Genomic DNA, 15,064 nt, shown 5'->3' on the forward strand with positions numbered 1-15,064 from the left:
ATCAGTTTCAAATGACTGTAGAGCGGTGTATCCCTCTCCCCCTCCCCTTTGACTCGAGGCTGCCAGATGGGCTACAGGATCCAGCAGGAACGTTTGTAGCTGCAGCTTTGGTAACTAGAGCAGATCTGGCAACCCGGATGCCGAGACACTTGCTGACTTTGTGATTGGTCGATAGGTGGAGGGCGGAGCTTCAATCCAAAACACAACATGTCAACATCAAAATCAGTTGAGGGCTGCAACAACAACTTTTAAATGACAATATCTTGGCCAGACTACTGTTGTCAGTGATATAAGTATTTGAAATTAACATGATTTCTTAAAGGGATACTTCACCGCTTTTTCATATTAAACTATGTTATTCCCTTAACTAAGATGATTTGACACATACCTCTCTCGTCTGAGTGCGTGCACTTAATCGCTCTGACGCGCGGTGACGATCTGATAGCATTTAGCTTAGCCCACTACGCCCAGTTCATTCAATATGGTACCAAACAGAGATCAAGTTAGAAGTGATCAAACACATCCACGTTTTCCATATTTAAATACAGTTACACAAATAGCTGAACGATCAAGTATGGTGACACAAAATAAAACGTGTGGCATTTCTAAGCGGATTAAAAAGTATATAATGTACTATAACTATAAAAGTCCCGGCTGAAACATCCTCCCTCACATCTCCCTCTCCCTAATGTGTTTGGTCACTTCTAATTTGATCTCTGTTTGGTACTATAGTAAATGAACTGGGCTTAGTGGGCTAAGCTAAATGCTATCAGATCGTCACCGCGCATCAGAGCGATTAAGAGCACGCACTGAGACGAGAGAGGTATGTGTCAACTCATCTTAGTTAAGGGAATAACATAGTTTAATATGAAAAAACAGTGGAGTATCCCTTTAATGTCTAGTGACATATCAGGGCCTTTTTATGATTAATTTAAATACATTTCTTACATACAGTTCCTTTAAGTTTAGGTATTGGTTATAGGATTAAGGAATATGGAATCTGGTCATGCAGAATAAGGCATTAATATGTGCTTTATAAGTACTAATAAACAGCCAAAATCCCAGATATATGCAACTAGTTAATAATGAGAATTTGACACTAAACTAAAGTGTTTTCATAGCACTGAAAATTACAATTATTGACAGGGCATGTACTGAATACACATTTTAAAATAAAATAATATATATTTTCAGACAAATGTCATCCACAGAGAGGGAACAGGGCTTTGTATTCACTGAACTTTAGCTGTACAGTGAACAATTGTCATCATATAGCGGCCAAGCACTCAGTTGTAAAAGTTTAAGCCAATAACACTTTGACCGATCCCCCTTTGCTAAACAAACCATGAGGGGGTAAAGGCAAGCGCCAGGGAAGGAATTTCAATGGATGTATACCCTATTGTTCCTTGACCTTTCTAAATTGTCCTTTGCCAGTGGAAAAACATTACTTGAACATTAAGAAACACACATTCATACAAACGCAATGTGCATGCGGTGCTACCAGCAGGTGGTCATTAGCCGTTGGAGAGTATTCCCAAACCACCCCAACACCCTTAACACTCCCTTCAAACTATCAGCAGTATTCAAAACTCCACAGTTCCTCCCCCTCGACAACCCCCAAGCCCACAACAACTCCCAGTGCACACCATTAGCCCTGCTCTCAAAAGACACAGATTTAACTGTTTAGGTTTATGAGCATGTACACTTTCAACAACAATCAATCAGTGTGCTAGTTTTTCTACACTAATACTCTCATTTGAGTTGACAGATATTAACAGATATTTTCACCAGTCTGACATTTAAGAAATTAAACAGACAGAAGAAAGCAGAAAACAATCAGGTCACCAACGGTTGTTCAGTAGATGAAGGCAGACACGAACACACACAGGCACCGCCAAAACGCATCGGCACACAGTCCAAACACACACAAGCAGTCTAAACACACACATAGTCTCTCACACTGTCTGATTAGCATTTCAATAGCGTGACCCCTTTCCCCTCCAACAGATTACCACACAATCCAGCCCGGCTCTCTAGTCATTCATTCAGCTTGTCATTCAAGGGCAGGTGTAGCGTTTTGGAAAGACACAGGATGGTTGTGAATTCCACCACACTCAGAGCCTTTACATCATTTACTAAAATGCAAAAAAAAAAATATATATATATATATATATACTCACATTTCCTGCTATTGGGAGTGAAAGAGAGCTCACAAGAGATCTCTCTTCAGCATCATTTTTTAAAGAAGACGATAATGTAATGTAATAATGTTGCTACACTGAAAAAAATCTAAGTCAAATATTGTTTAACATCACTGAACCAACCATACAAAACAATTTTTTAAAGGTTAAATTAAGTATAAATAGCTTTTTTAAGGCTAACAATTGCAGGTTCCCACTTGTACAGCGTAGGAACGAGGATGAGAGAAGATCATGAGAGAAAGAACAATGGACTTAGCAGCAGCAAATGTTCACACATGCTAGTTTTCTCATCTCATCCTCTTACCCCTCCGCTCAGTAATAAAGATCCATCTCCTCCATCCTCTCTGCCCGTGCCGGTTAAGCCCTCGTTGGCTGAGGACGTCCAAGACTTAGTGTCCCCGTCTCCCTCCAGGATCCCCACCCTCACCACAGTCCAACAGGTGAAATATCAGTGTCCAGTCCTGCTCCTGTGGATGTGTGGCTTCAGGTATCTCCACCTAGCCACTGCTGCTCCAAACTGGCTCAGTCCTCCTCACACATACACACACACACTCGCTCCGACCTGCACCAACCGATCATGCGGCCATACACAAACACATATGGACAGAGACGCTACTGATCTGGCAACAGTTGTTGGGCTTTTGGCCACTCCTCCCAGCAAATCACCTCCCTTACTCCTGCCTGTCTCAATCCCTCCCTCTCTCTGCCTCGTTCTCTAGGTTGTTGCTAGGAAACTATTCAGCTGAGCCGTCCCACAGCCATGACATCGAGTGGAGCATGAGTGTGCTCCCTCCCAACAAACACAGTTATCTTAAGCCTAACCTCAGCTGTGCTGTATAATACACATATAATTAACCTTCTCCTCATTTAAGTGCTGTGATAAATAAAACTAATAGATAAATAAGAAACAGATACACTATAGAATCAATAGGGGGTGGTTGATCATGTGGTTGCCTGGAAAAAACATCAGTCAGTGTTCTTTTGATCAAAAAATAAAACGCTCTTGAATGTCCTTATTATACCATAAGCCATATATCTTTCTTTTTGAAAATAGATGGTAAAATGTCTCAACATTGTATTATATCAATTATATAAACAAACACTATAAAACATCACAACAAAGAAACGTTAGTTTATTCACGAAATTGCCCCATACCCTTAAATAGGGCACTATTTGAGGGGACAGCCATTTGTAGTGGTGTCCGAAACCATAGTGGACGTCAGTGTTGCCAAGTCCGCTGTTTTCCCGCGGAATTGTGCTACTTTATCACTGTTGCCAAGGGCTATTTTTCATGTTCGTGGGTTGAAATGACCCCAATTATGTGACATTTAGACCCGGAAAAGCAAATCTTAGCAGGGAACTCAGCCAAAAAACATATTTACCCTATATATATATATATATATATATATATATATATATATATATATATATATATATATATATATATATATATATATATATATATATATATATAGATATATATATATATATATATATATATATATATATATATATATATAGATATATATAGATATATATATTAGTTTTGAAAAAAAAAAAAAAAAAAAAAATATATATATATATATATATATATATATATATATATATATATATATATATATATATATATATATATATATATATATATATATATTAGTTTTGAAATATATATATATGAAATAATAAATATACCATCCCATTTTTTGTTGTTAAAACCTGGCAACCCTGGTGGACATTATTGAGTGCACTCATTCTATCCCACATTTCATCGCAATAACAAGTGTGCAGCCGATGTCTGAATTCGCTCATTTGTTTTCATTCACTCCTTCAAGTGAACAGTATTAGTGGACTAAAGTAGTAATTGAGGGTTTAGGGGGCGATTTTGGATTCAGCTTCTGTCGATTCTCATATTGTGTAAATAATGTGGTTTTCTCTTGAGTTTTTCCTGGTTTATACATGTTTGTTGATTAAAGTCTGCCTTCCAGAATTATTTGTTGTTGTGAGCATTTCTAAGTACCACGTTACATAACAACACTAAACCTTTAACTAAAATGCATTTACTGACGCAACCATGCCATTTTAGCTTGCTTCTACAAGTCTTTGAGCTTTTTTATTGTTACTTGTGTTTCATGAGACTCATACCTGAGAGCTCCACATTGCAAGTGCAATGATGTACCAGGTGAATTAGAGAGCAAGTTTATTCCATTAGAAGTGCCATGCATATGAGCTGATTATGTAATGCAAGAAATGTAAAACAAGAAACTGTATTAGTTTACATTTTATGCACTGCAATACGTTTTTGGAGGTAGAGACCATTTCGGTATTTTCCCTCCAAAATTCCTTTTACAGATTTCAAAATGTCATTATACACAAAGGCACAACAGGGCTAAAGGCACGCTTTAAGAAAAAAATGTGCCCCCAAAGTCTATAATTGCAGAAAAATGGACATTGTCGAAGCAACAGATTGTATATGAAAATAAATCATAAATGTGGTTTGTAAGACATGGTAAGGAGCACATTATTGACACAAATACTTTAGATAAAATTATTTTATGTTTTTAACAATAATGTTTTATGTTTTTTTATTAATATGTTTTTAACAATATCTAAGTTAATAGTTCAAAACAATTAGTCTGTGTTTTTTTACTTGTCAAGTTTGTATTTTCTGTTTATTTTGATAATTAAATATACTTGATAAATAAATATACTGTCATGAAAATATGTTAATATAAAAATATATTTTAAAGGGGTGATGAATTGAGAAATCAACTTTTCCTTGAGCTTTTGATATATAAATGTAGGCCTGTCACGAAAACAAATTTTGCTGGACGATAAATTGGCCAAGAAATTGTTGCGATAAACGATAATATTGTCGTTCTTAGACCATTTTAATTTAAAATAATGATAATGGCATAAAAATGCAGGTACACCTTTTCAAAGATCAATAAACTTTAATTTCTAAAGACTATTTAACACTAAAAATGGAAAACATTTTAAATAACCTCAATAAATGAACAAAACAACCAAAAACAATAAAAGATTGGACTAAAAAATGCATTTAAATAAGTACCAAAAACAATAAATAAAATGGATGAAAACTGCAACGGATGATTGTGTTTTAGGTTCATATTAGGGGCGGCACGGTTCACAAAACCCACAGTTCGGTTCGTATCACGGTTTTAGGGCCAAGGTTTTCTGTTCTGTACGGTTCTTGTTGTTGTTTTTTTATTTTTTTATTTTAATCCAGAAATGTACTTCAGCATATGATAAATTAATTATTCACAATTTAGGATACAGTATTAAAAAAAAAATTATATCAGCCTAATCATGCACAAACTGAACTTGACCATCTCTGAGGAAAGCTAGTCTCTTGATGACATGCTTTTCATTTATTATACGTCGACACGAAGTGCGCGAGACCCCATTTCGCTTGGCGTTGTGGCTGTGCACGTCAAATTTCGTAACTTTGCGTGTGGCTCCGCAACCGAACAGCGATGAGTTCTAGAGCGAGGAATGGGTTGAACTTTATTTTTGATGAAGTTCCAGCTCACATAGACATATTCACTTCAGTTCACTGCAGAATCGTTTGATGCTGGATTTGGATCTGACAGGAATAGTGCAACACACTGATGTGAGTAAAACGTGTTTTATATGTGATAGTATTGCATTGTTATAGATCGTTTTGCTTATGTGTACGTGTCTAACAGATCATAAGTTTAGCACACTGGACATGTATGGGCCAGGGCTCGCAAAACCCGGCAGGCCAATGAATCTCATTATATTCTGTTCTTGTTTTGCTGTTCTCTCTCTAATTGACATCTGAAGGGCAACACACGCAGAACATGTATGTGTGTACGCACGCGGTTCATGCTTATATCGTCCGATCTTGCGGGCTATGTGTAATATAAAAATAATAGTCCAATCAATCGTGGGTGGATGAAAAATAAATAAATCATTGTGTTTGTTTGATAAAGACGTTTACGAGCCCTGTGTTTGAGAAAATCCTTCCGGTTGCCGCTTCTCCCTCACTCTCTCCTCTCCATTATGTGAACTGAACTGACAGGGGAGCTTAAGCTCATTAAATATGCAAATCTTCCCCAATTCTAGCCGTGGGCGTTTACTTCCAAGTCTCCAGTGCGGCACGCCCACTAAAACCCAGCGTTTTGGAAAGAGCCTCAAAACCAGTGTAGAAAATAGCCTATTACTTATTAGTTATGATGTTTTTAAATGTAAAAACCATACGAACATCATTAGTTAAACTCAGACATAATTAAAAGTTCATGACACCTTTAAAAATACATAAACAAAATTATTTTAAAAAGTAAAAAAAAGTAAAGTACAGTCTGAAAGCATTGGAGATACCATAATAATTGAATATAGATTTACAGTATTAACAATAAATTATTTTTTGTTATATATGATTAATATCATATTTTTAAATATGATGATTTCATTATAAATATGATAATTATCTCTAAGGAGGACACCCAACTTAATATTTGATATTTATCATCTGAATGTTCCATGTTAAAAGGCCCAACTTTACAGCCGAAAAACATGTTTACAGCCTGGTACAAACTGTGGTTTCGGTCTATACGGCTAATTTTGGCTTTCATGAAAATTGTGAGGGGGGTGAATGTTTTTTCAGCCCCGCCCACGTCCCGCCTCTTTGTCCATTGTCAGGAATCTGGAAGTGACGCAACCCTACAATACGCTTCAGAACTGCTCATCAGAATCCTATGGGTGACGTCACGGACACAAAGTCGATATTTTTTTACAGTCTATGATTATAACGTATAAACTGACCAAACAAAGAAATGACGCTGGAGACAAATTTCTTTTTGTATTGAAATAGTTAACCAGTAGTTTTGAGGAAAAAAAATTATGTACTGCTGGAGAGATGTAATCTTAATCCACGTTTCACACTTTTCAAGTGATTAATGTTAACTGGGTTTAAGTGATAGTTCACCCAAAAAATACAAATTCAAAAATGTATATTTTAAAAAAATGTTTGTAAACAAACAGTTTTGGTGCCTATTGACCTCCAGTCAAAAAGACATACATTTGTCAAAATATCTACATTTATGTTCCACAGAAGAAATAAAGATACACAGGTTTGGAACAACATTACAGATCTTTCATTTCTGGGTGAACTTTAAGCACAGCGTGATATTATATAACATTAGCAAGTAGTCTGACAAATAAGTTACAATACCATAACTATCGTGGTCTTCTGGCTGATTAATGGAATTTGTGTGTGTGTGTGTGTGTGTGTGTGTGTGTGTGTGTGTGTGTGTGTGTGTGTGTGTGTGTGTGTGTGTGTGTGTGTGTGTGTGTGTGTGTGTGTGTGTGTGTGTGTGTGTGAGAGTGTGTGTGTGAGTGTGAGTGTGAGTGTGAGTGTGAGTGTGAGTGTGAGTGTGAGTGTGAGAGTGAGAGTGAGAGTGAGAGTGAGAGAGAGAGTGAGAGAGAAAGTATCAATCCTCCTCCGCTCCAACTCTCTACTGTGTATCAGTGATGCCCCACTTTCCCATGATTCCCATGAGGTCAGTGCAGCAGCAACGGCAGTTAGTTTTGGTTCAGCAGCTCGATGCAGACCCTCCTACCTCTCACGTCCTCAGCTCAGTCCTCAGCGAGTGGTGCAAAACCTCTTCAAACCATCTCAAAATACAGTACACGATCTCTGTGATGCTGCAGGGATTGACAAACAGACTGAGCTGTAGTTAAGAATATGGAAGAACGAGAGAAAGGGCGGGTGGATACACGAGAGTGGATGCTTTTAGATCAGGAGAGTGTTGCATTGCTGTATATGAAAATATGTTCATACAGCTCTATCACAAACTACTGCTCGGTTGCTTATGCTGTTTACACAGACAAAGCAATTCTATTTCCAGTATGTTTGTGCGGTTTTAACCTGACTGCAGGTTACTGTGTAAAGAGAGACAGTTGTTATTTCAGTCAGGTGTGGTTGATCTCCACCTGCTTCCTGTTGTCAGGTTTAAAAGGAAACAGTTGCAACTGTATCATTTTCTAACAATTTGAACTGTTTTAACATGGAAAAAGAATGTTGTTTCCATGATGTTGTGAGTGGTTGCAGTTGCTAAGGTGTTCAGGGTGTCTTTTGACAAATGCTATATGGTTGCTATAATTCTGGGTGGTTGCCAATGCGTTACTATGCAGTTGCTATGGTGTTCAGAGTGTCTTTTGACAAATTATATCTGGTTGTTATGTTTCTGGGTGGTTGCCAAGGAATTACTATACAGTTGCTAAGGTGTGCAGAGTGTCTTTTGACAAATTATATCTGGTTGTTATATTCCTGGGTAGTTGCCAATGCGGTATTATGCAATTGCTATAAGGTGTTCAGTGTTTTTTGACAAATGCTGTCTGTTTGCTTAATTTCTGGGTGGTTGCCAGGGTGTTACTATGCAGTTGCTATGGTGTTCAGAGTGTATTTTGCCAAATGCTATCTGGTTGCTATATTTCTGGGTGGTTGCCATGGTGTTACTATTCAGTTGCTAAGGTGTTCAGAATATATTAGTCACTTGTTAGCTGGTTGCTAGGGTGTCCTGTTTGGTTGTTAGTGCATTACTAGGCAAGTCAAAGTATATAGCACATTTCACACACAATGGCAATTCAAAGTGCTTTACATAGAAATTAATTAAAATGGTGATAACATATGCAAAAGGAATACCATGTGTAAAAATTAAAAATGGAAACAAGGATAATTAAAATAGAGAATTTAAAAAATATAAATAAAATGGTGATAAATAGATCCCTATCTCCCTGATTCTAAAACCAGGTACCCCTATCTGAGATGGAAGAGATGGAGCAGGTTCGCAATGTCTCCTGGACCTTAAAAGTTGGCCCAAGACAGGCTCCTGTAGGGGACGTTATGCCCCGCAGGGCTGCCCCTTTCTTGAGTCCGCTTCTTTGCACTGTCTGCTACCACAAGCAAAATGAAGCGAAGCACATTGCTCTCTTTTTCCAATCTCTTCCAGTCAGACAGCCCTAACCAAAATAATAATAACAGATGCATAGGAAATAGAAATATACAGTTATAACGAGAATTAAAAATGATATATAGATAAAATAACAATAACCAATAAGGATAGTTGATAATATACAGTTGTAATGGTGTTTAGAGTGTTTTTTTTTTTTTTAACCAATGCTTTGTTCTGGGTGTTTTCCAGTGTTACTTTGTGGTTGCTAATGTGTTCTAGGTGTTTTGGACATCAGTTATCTAGTTAATATGATGTAGTGGGTGGTTGCTATGGCTCTAATTGGTAGCTATATGTTGCTTAATATACATAGTTTTAATACAAGGGTTTATTCAATATAATAACAATAGTTGTTTGCAAGCAACAGTTATAATAATGAAGAGAGGAAATAAAAAAGGAGTATTTAAGTGAGTAGTAAGACCTAAGATTGATATAGGCTGAAACTGTTCTGTAATGTGTGATTTATTGCTTCAGGCATTAAATAGTGAAGCCTCTGTGTGCATATGAGCACATCTTTTATCTCTTCTATAACTTTCTCTTTTCTCTTTCCCATCCTTATTGTGATTGACAGCTGGTAGATTAAAGGACTGCTGGAATGTGAGGAAAGATGACAAGAAAAGTGAGAAAGAAGAGAATAAGAGAGGAGGGACGTCACAAACAGACCCAAGGAGCCAAAATGTAGAAGGAATCCGACACCATACATATACTGGGCAACAGTAAATTAAGCATCAGTTGAAGAAAAAATCCATACAAATGTCAACAGTCCTAAAGATTAAGATGCTCAACCGAAACTTCAAACGTTCAAGCAGCTGCTACTGTACCACAGAGTGGATTAGAAAATGAACAGAAGACAAAGCAAGAGAGCAAGACTAGAAGCAGACAGAAGAGCAGGAGGGGAACACATTGAACACAGGCTTGGCAGTTTGGGCACAGTGTGCATACAAATGACTGCATTCCTCTACAATCCAAAACCAGGGGTCTCAATCGGTGGATTGCAAGGTATGTAAAGGTCACAGGTCTTATAAGGCTCATGGACAGCAAAAAAAGAGAAAATACAACTAACCATATAATTATGCTATGAAACTACACTTAAGTGAAACTAAAGTGAGAAAATACAACCTGGATTGCGTTAAATGTAAGTTTTTTTAATTGTTGAAATAAACAGTTTGTGTAGACCACAATTTGTTTTCTTGTCATGTTTGTTGAAAAATAAATACATCAATAAACATAAGCTGATTTGCTCTTAGTATGATCTCCAGCCTAGTCAAACTGGGTTTTAAAGAGGTTTTGAGCACTTTGTCACTCTGCTAAACAACTTGACGGGACTGGAAGACAATCTTAAACCAGCTAAGACTAGTTTAGACCAGCTTAGCCTGGGTTAAGTGGGTTTTTCCAACAGGGATGTTAATATTTTTTTCCATAATGTTAGGTCTGTTTATTAATGGTAATCTTAATGCATTTCAATGTTTAACTATACTGTTGTTTTAAAATAGTAATGTTTTAATATAAAATGTTAACTAAAAATAAAAATAAAATGATTTAAATATCAGCAAACAAAGCTGATATACAATGAAATCTAAATATTAGATGGAAAAGGTACATCAAAATCTTTGCCATCGCAAATTGCTGAAATAAATAAGTGTAATTACTACTATTACTTTTACAACTAAAACTTAAATAAAAATAAATCTATATAAAATATTTTAAAAATAAATATTCTAACTTTTTTAGAATTAAATTATATAGAAAATATATAAATTAAAAGCTATAGTCCAAAGAGGTCATATTAAAAACTGCCTAATTTTTTATGTGCACATGGCTCCAACCAACATGGTGACATTTTATCTATAAAGGTAATGTCAGGCAACCTTGAGCTCACGCTGTGCGTGACAGTTGGCTACTTGGTGAGAAAGCTTGTACTGAATGTGTAATGCCATGTTTTTATTCATTCAGTCGTGGCAGTTCATGCAGAACTTGGGCTCCTCACATCAACCCAGACGGATAAAGAGAATGTAGAGAATGCTGAGAGCTTGATGGCAGTGATTGGACTCAGTGGGTAGTAGTACTGCACAAATGGGTTGCCTTAATAATCTGACCATAGACCAAATGACAGTCTCAAATGTAGTGGCAGTTTTACCAATAACTTTTTGATGACCTTTTATTTGGCACACACATGACATGCAGTCTCTTTCTCTGCACAGGGAGTAATGACAGAATCATCTATTTTTGTATTGTAACACTTCAACACTTCAAAACATAGTTTTTGAAAACATTTTTTAAACATATCTTCTTTTGTGTTCCACAGAAGAAACTAATTTAGAACGAAATAAGGGTTGTTGAGTGAACTATCCCTTTAAAGGTGCAATTTGTAAGATATTCAATTGAGCATTTAAAATATCCCAAATGTTTCCAACTATTTGTAAATCGTGAGAAAATTGTGATGTTAACAAAGGAATCAAGACGTGTGAGGGAGTCGCCTGTCAATGGCATCATATCCGCTTTACTTTCGGTTTCGGACTGATAGTGGATTTTACAGAAACTGATAACTAGGTTGGACCGCACTTGCCGATAACCGATTCATCGACAAATAGTTTTTAAAATTGATACTGGATAATAAAAAAAGTAAAACAGTGCTGAACTTTTTTTTTAAGAAATAAAAAACAGTACTGATTCATGAAAATATGCTAAATTAAAAACATATAAATATGAATATTATTATAAGAAGTTATAATAGAACAAATTCTTCAGAAAATAATTTAAAATGTTAAAATATTTATAAATATTAAATATTTAAATATTACTGGTCAAATTTGTTTCTTTACCTATAACCTATAAACATGCATGTATATCATAGGTAACACTTTGCAAGTCCCTATGCAACAAGAATGTGTTAGTTTACATGAACTATATTCATCATGCATACATTTTTACAGCATTTAATATGAGAAATATTGTACCTTGATCATTCATGTTAATTCATAGTGCATTAACCAAGGTTACCAGATAAAATCAAAATTCTAACTCAGTTTATTGTTGAGATTAGCATACTAACAATGAACAATATTTCCATAGCATGTATAAAGCTTAATAAAGGCTAGAAATGGAATCTTATTGTAGTGTTACCATTTTATACAAATCTAAAAATCTGCTTTTCTAGAAGGAGATTATCTAATAAAAAACAAACGTGTTTCTGCTTTGTTCATGTTTCTGTCGGGAGCATGATGATACAGTTTGCTTTCTCACATCACTAATTTTATATATGCAAAATTTGGGTTAGACTTACATGTGTTTTTATCACATTGTTTTAACTGCTTGAGGTACTGCAAAAAAATGTGTTTCCTTTCAGCCTCGTTGACAAACACACACTGCTGTTCTTTACCTGTTAATGCAGCATCTAGTCAAGAAATGAATTACTTTATAATGATTTTGCAACAATTACTGCAGTGTTCAGTATTTATACCGTTTCGCTGTTGTGTTTTAAACGCGCATCTGATGTGTCAGCGCTTTCTGAGCAGCGTGCTTTCTATGCAGTGAGCAGCTGTAAACACAAGACATCAGTGAGTTTTTTGTTCGCCTCTAGAGGCCGCTCTCATGCTATATAATGCCAGCAGATCCTTCTCAGCCGTTCCAGCAATGGGAGCATCACAGAAAAACTATCGATGTGGATTTTTGCCGATAACCGATTGTTCCACCAATCAGCTATCGGTGCCGATTAATAGTCAAAACCGACTAATCGGTCAACCTCTAGTAGAAACCATGGCAACAGACGTGGATAACTGCATAGCAAACACACACGATTTTTTACCTTTCACCCACCCACAATTAATTGGAATGGTTTTTTTTATTACTTGGCCTGCCCAATCGATGGATATAACCGCAAATCGTGAATCACTAATGCACACATGCATGCACAAACAAGCCTCACTGCAGAGTCAGACAAATCAAACCATGATCAAAACTTACGCAATTGTATTTTTCAATTAAATATCACATCAAGAGAGAGTGAACAACACACTTGTTTGCCCGTTTGGAAAACACATAGCCCCGGGACTTTGGGCTTTGCAAGCCCTGGCCCATACATGTCCGAGTCTGATCAGTGCACAACACCTCAAATAAAGGATCCTCCAGCACTGTGACAACGTGCTAAGGTATGTTCAGTTAGACACGTACACATAATCAATAGATATCAAACGATCTGTAACAATGCAATACTATCACATAAAAAACTCACTTTTTTTACTCATAAGTGTATTGCTTCATTAATTCATGTTGAAAGGTAAATTCTGAAATCCACTGCTGCTTCAATATATAGCTGTATATATCCAAATTAAATTCAAAGCCTTAATCAATTTATTATCCTATATTGCTTGGAAGTTGGATCCGGTTTAGCTCTATGTAGGCCTGTGTCATGTCAGGGCTACAGAATCAGGTTTTCTACTTCTGTTAAAGGGTTCATATAATGTCATTTTTGTACAAGTTAATATGATTATTTAAGCCCCGTTTCCACCAAAATTACCCAGAACAATTTGTACCAGGAACATTTTTACAGGAACTTTTCTCCCCTCCAGACCAGCAACTGTCTGCGTTTACACAGCTAAATAAAGTTCCGTGAAGATTAGGCAAATTAGTCCGGTGATGTAGGACTGCGCGCAACTGCTCCTCCAAGTCAATGAAAAAAAATGTATAACGAGTATGGAAGAGATTCAAGCTGTGCTGCTTTTGCTGGTTATGTATAGGTTTACTAAAGAGGTAATTAACAACGACAGAAAAGAGCACTAATATGCAGATTCAGCAGCATGCAGTTGATTCAACACATTTAGATTCAACACATTTAGTGTCTAAATTAAAACTTTGCAATATACTTTATTTAAAAATTCTATTTAGTATTCTAAGAAATCACTCAAACCTGGTGAAAAACCACTCTGTTTTCAACAAGCCGTTTCTGTGCATGTGCCTTTTATGCTAATGAGCTTTGCTCACCCCGCCCCTCTGTTCTGTGCCGGCTTTGAGTGTGTATCGTTGCTTAGACAACAGGAGAAAGTTTGACAACGCGAGTCTCTCAGGACACATCTGTGCAAGTTCAACCGTATCAATTAGATACTGTATATCAGATATATATCAAATATATCAACATCAAAATGGCTGCTGTGTTCATTATTACACCCAAGAACAGAACACAACAATCGCTTAGACGCCATTGTGCTCCAGCGTATCCTCCAGCTTAAGCTCGCTCAGGGCGGGTCTGAGCTGAAACGCTGCTGTCAATCAACAGTCGTGGGATGGGTGTCCGATCGTGTGCCGGCACACATCGAACGGCTTGATTTTAGACAGGTGAAAACATATAAGGAGATTAAAAAAAAACCTTGATGGATTTTTATCATTATAGGATGGTTGTGTATACTCTTAGAAGAAAAGGTTCTATCAGCGCTACGTATTTGGAACCCTTAAAATGTTATAAGTATAGTTGAGTATACTCCAAATAACCTTTTATGCTAAAAGGGTTCTATAATGACATGAAAGAACCCTTTTGGCACTTAAAAAGGGTTGTATAGAACACTGTAAAAAAAAATGCATTTCTTATCAAAGAAAAAACTCTCTAAATTTTGAGTTATTTTTTCCCAAAATAAGACAATTACTTTTGCTTGTCTAGTAAATATTTCTTGTTTTAAGAATGTTTAGATGTTTGGACTAGAAACAAGACAAAAATACTAAGTAAGAAAAGCATTTTTTGCAGTGAACCTTTTAGGTTCCTTTAGCGCCGATAGAACCTTTTAAGGTTCTATATAGAACCTTTTCTTCTAAGAGTGTATACAGTCACTACCAACACACATAGCTGTATAATCAACTTGTAAAAGCGCATGTACCAT

At 36.3% G+C, this 15,064-nt stretch overlaps 1 protein-coding gene across 3 annotated transcripts in view; it reads right to left on the reverse strand.

Annotated features, from left to right (window-relative positions):
• The window catches only part of rab11fip4a (RAB11 family interacting protein 4 (class II) a), a 65,250-nt gene that overhangs the window by 28,681 nt on the left and 21,505 nt on the right, over nt 1–15,064 (reverse strand). Inside the window, exon 1 of one of the 3 annotated variants that reach the window (XM_067418539.1) lies at nt 7,806–7,825. The exons of 1 other annotated variant lie outside the window; for it this stretch is intronic. The gene's annotated coding sequence lies outside the window, so the exon portion shown is untranslated. Of the gene's footprint in view, nt 1–2,505; nt 2,815–7,805; nt 7,826–15,064 lie in introns of those variants that run through there. One more of the 3 variants, XM_067418531.1, reaches the window with a different exon arrangement.

This window comes from Pseudorasbora parva, chromosome 2 (genome assembly GCF_024679245.1).
Source record: "Pseudorasbora parva isolate DD20220531a chromosome 2, ASM2467924v1, whole genome shotgun sequence".
Taxonomy (NCBI): domain Eukaryota; kingdom Metazoa; phylum Chordata; class Actinopteri; order Cypriniformes; family Gobionidae; genus Pseudorasbora; species Pseudorasbora parva.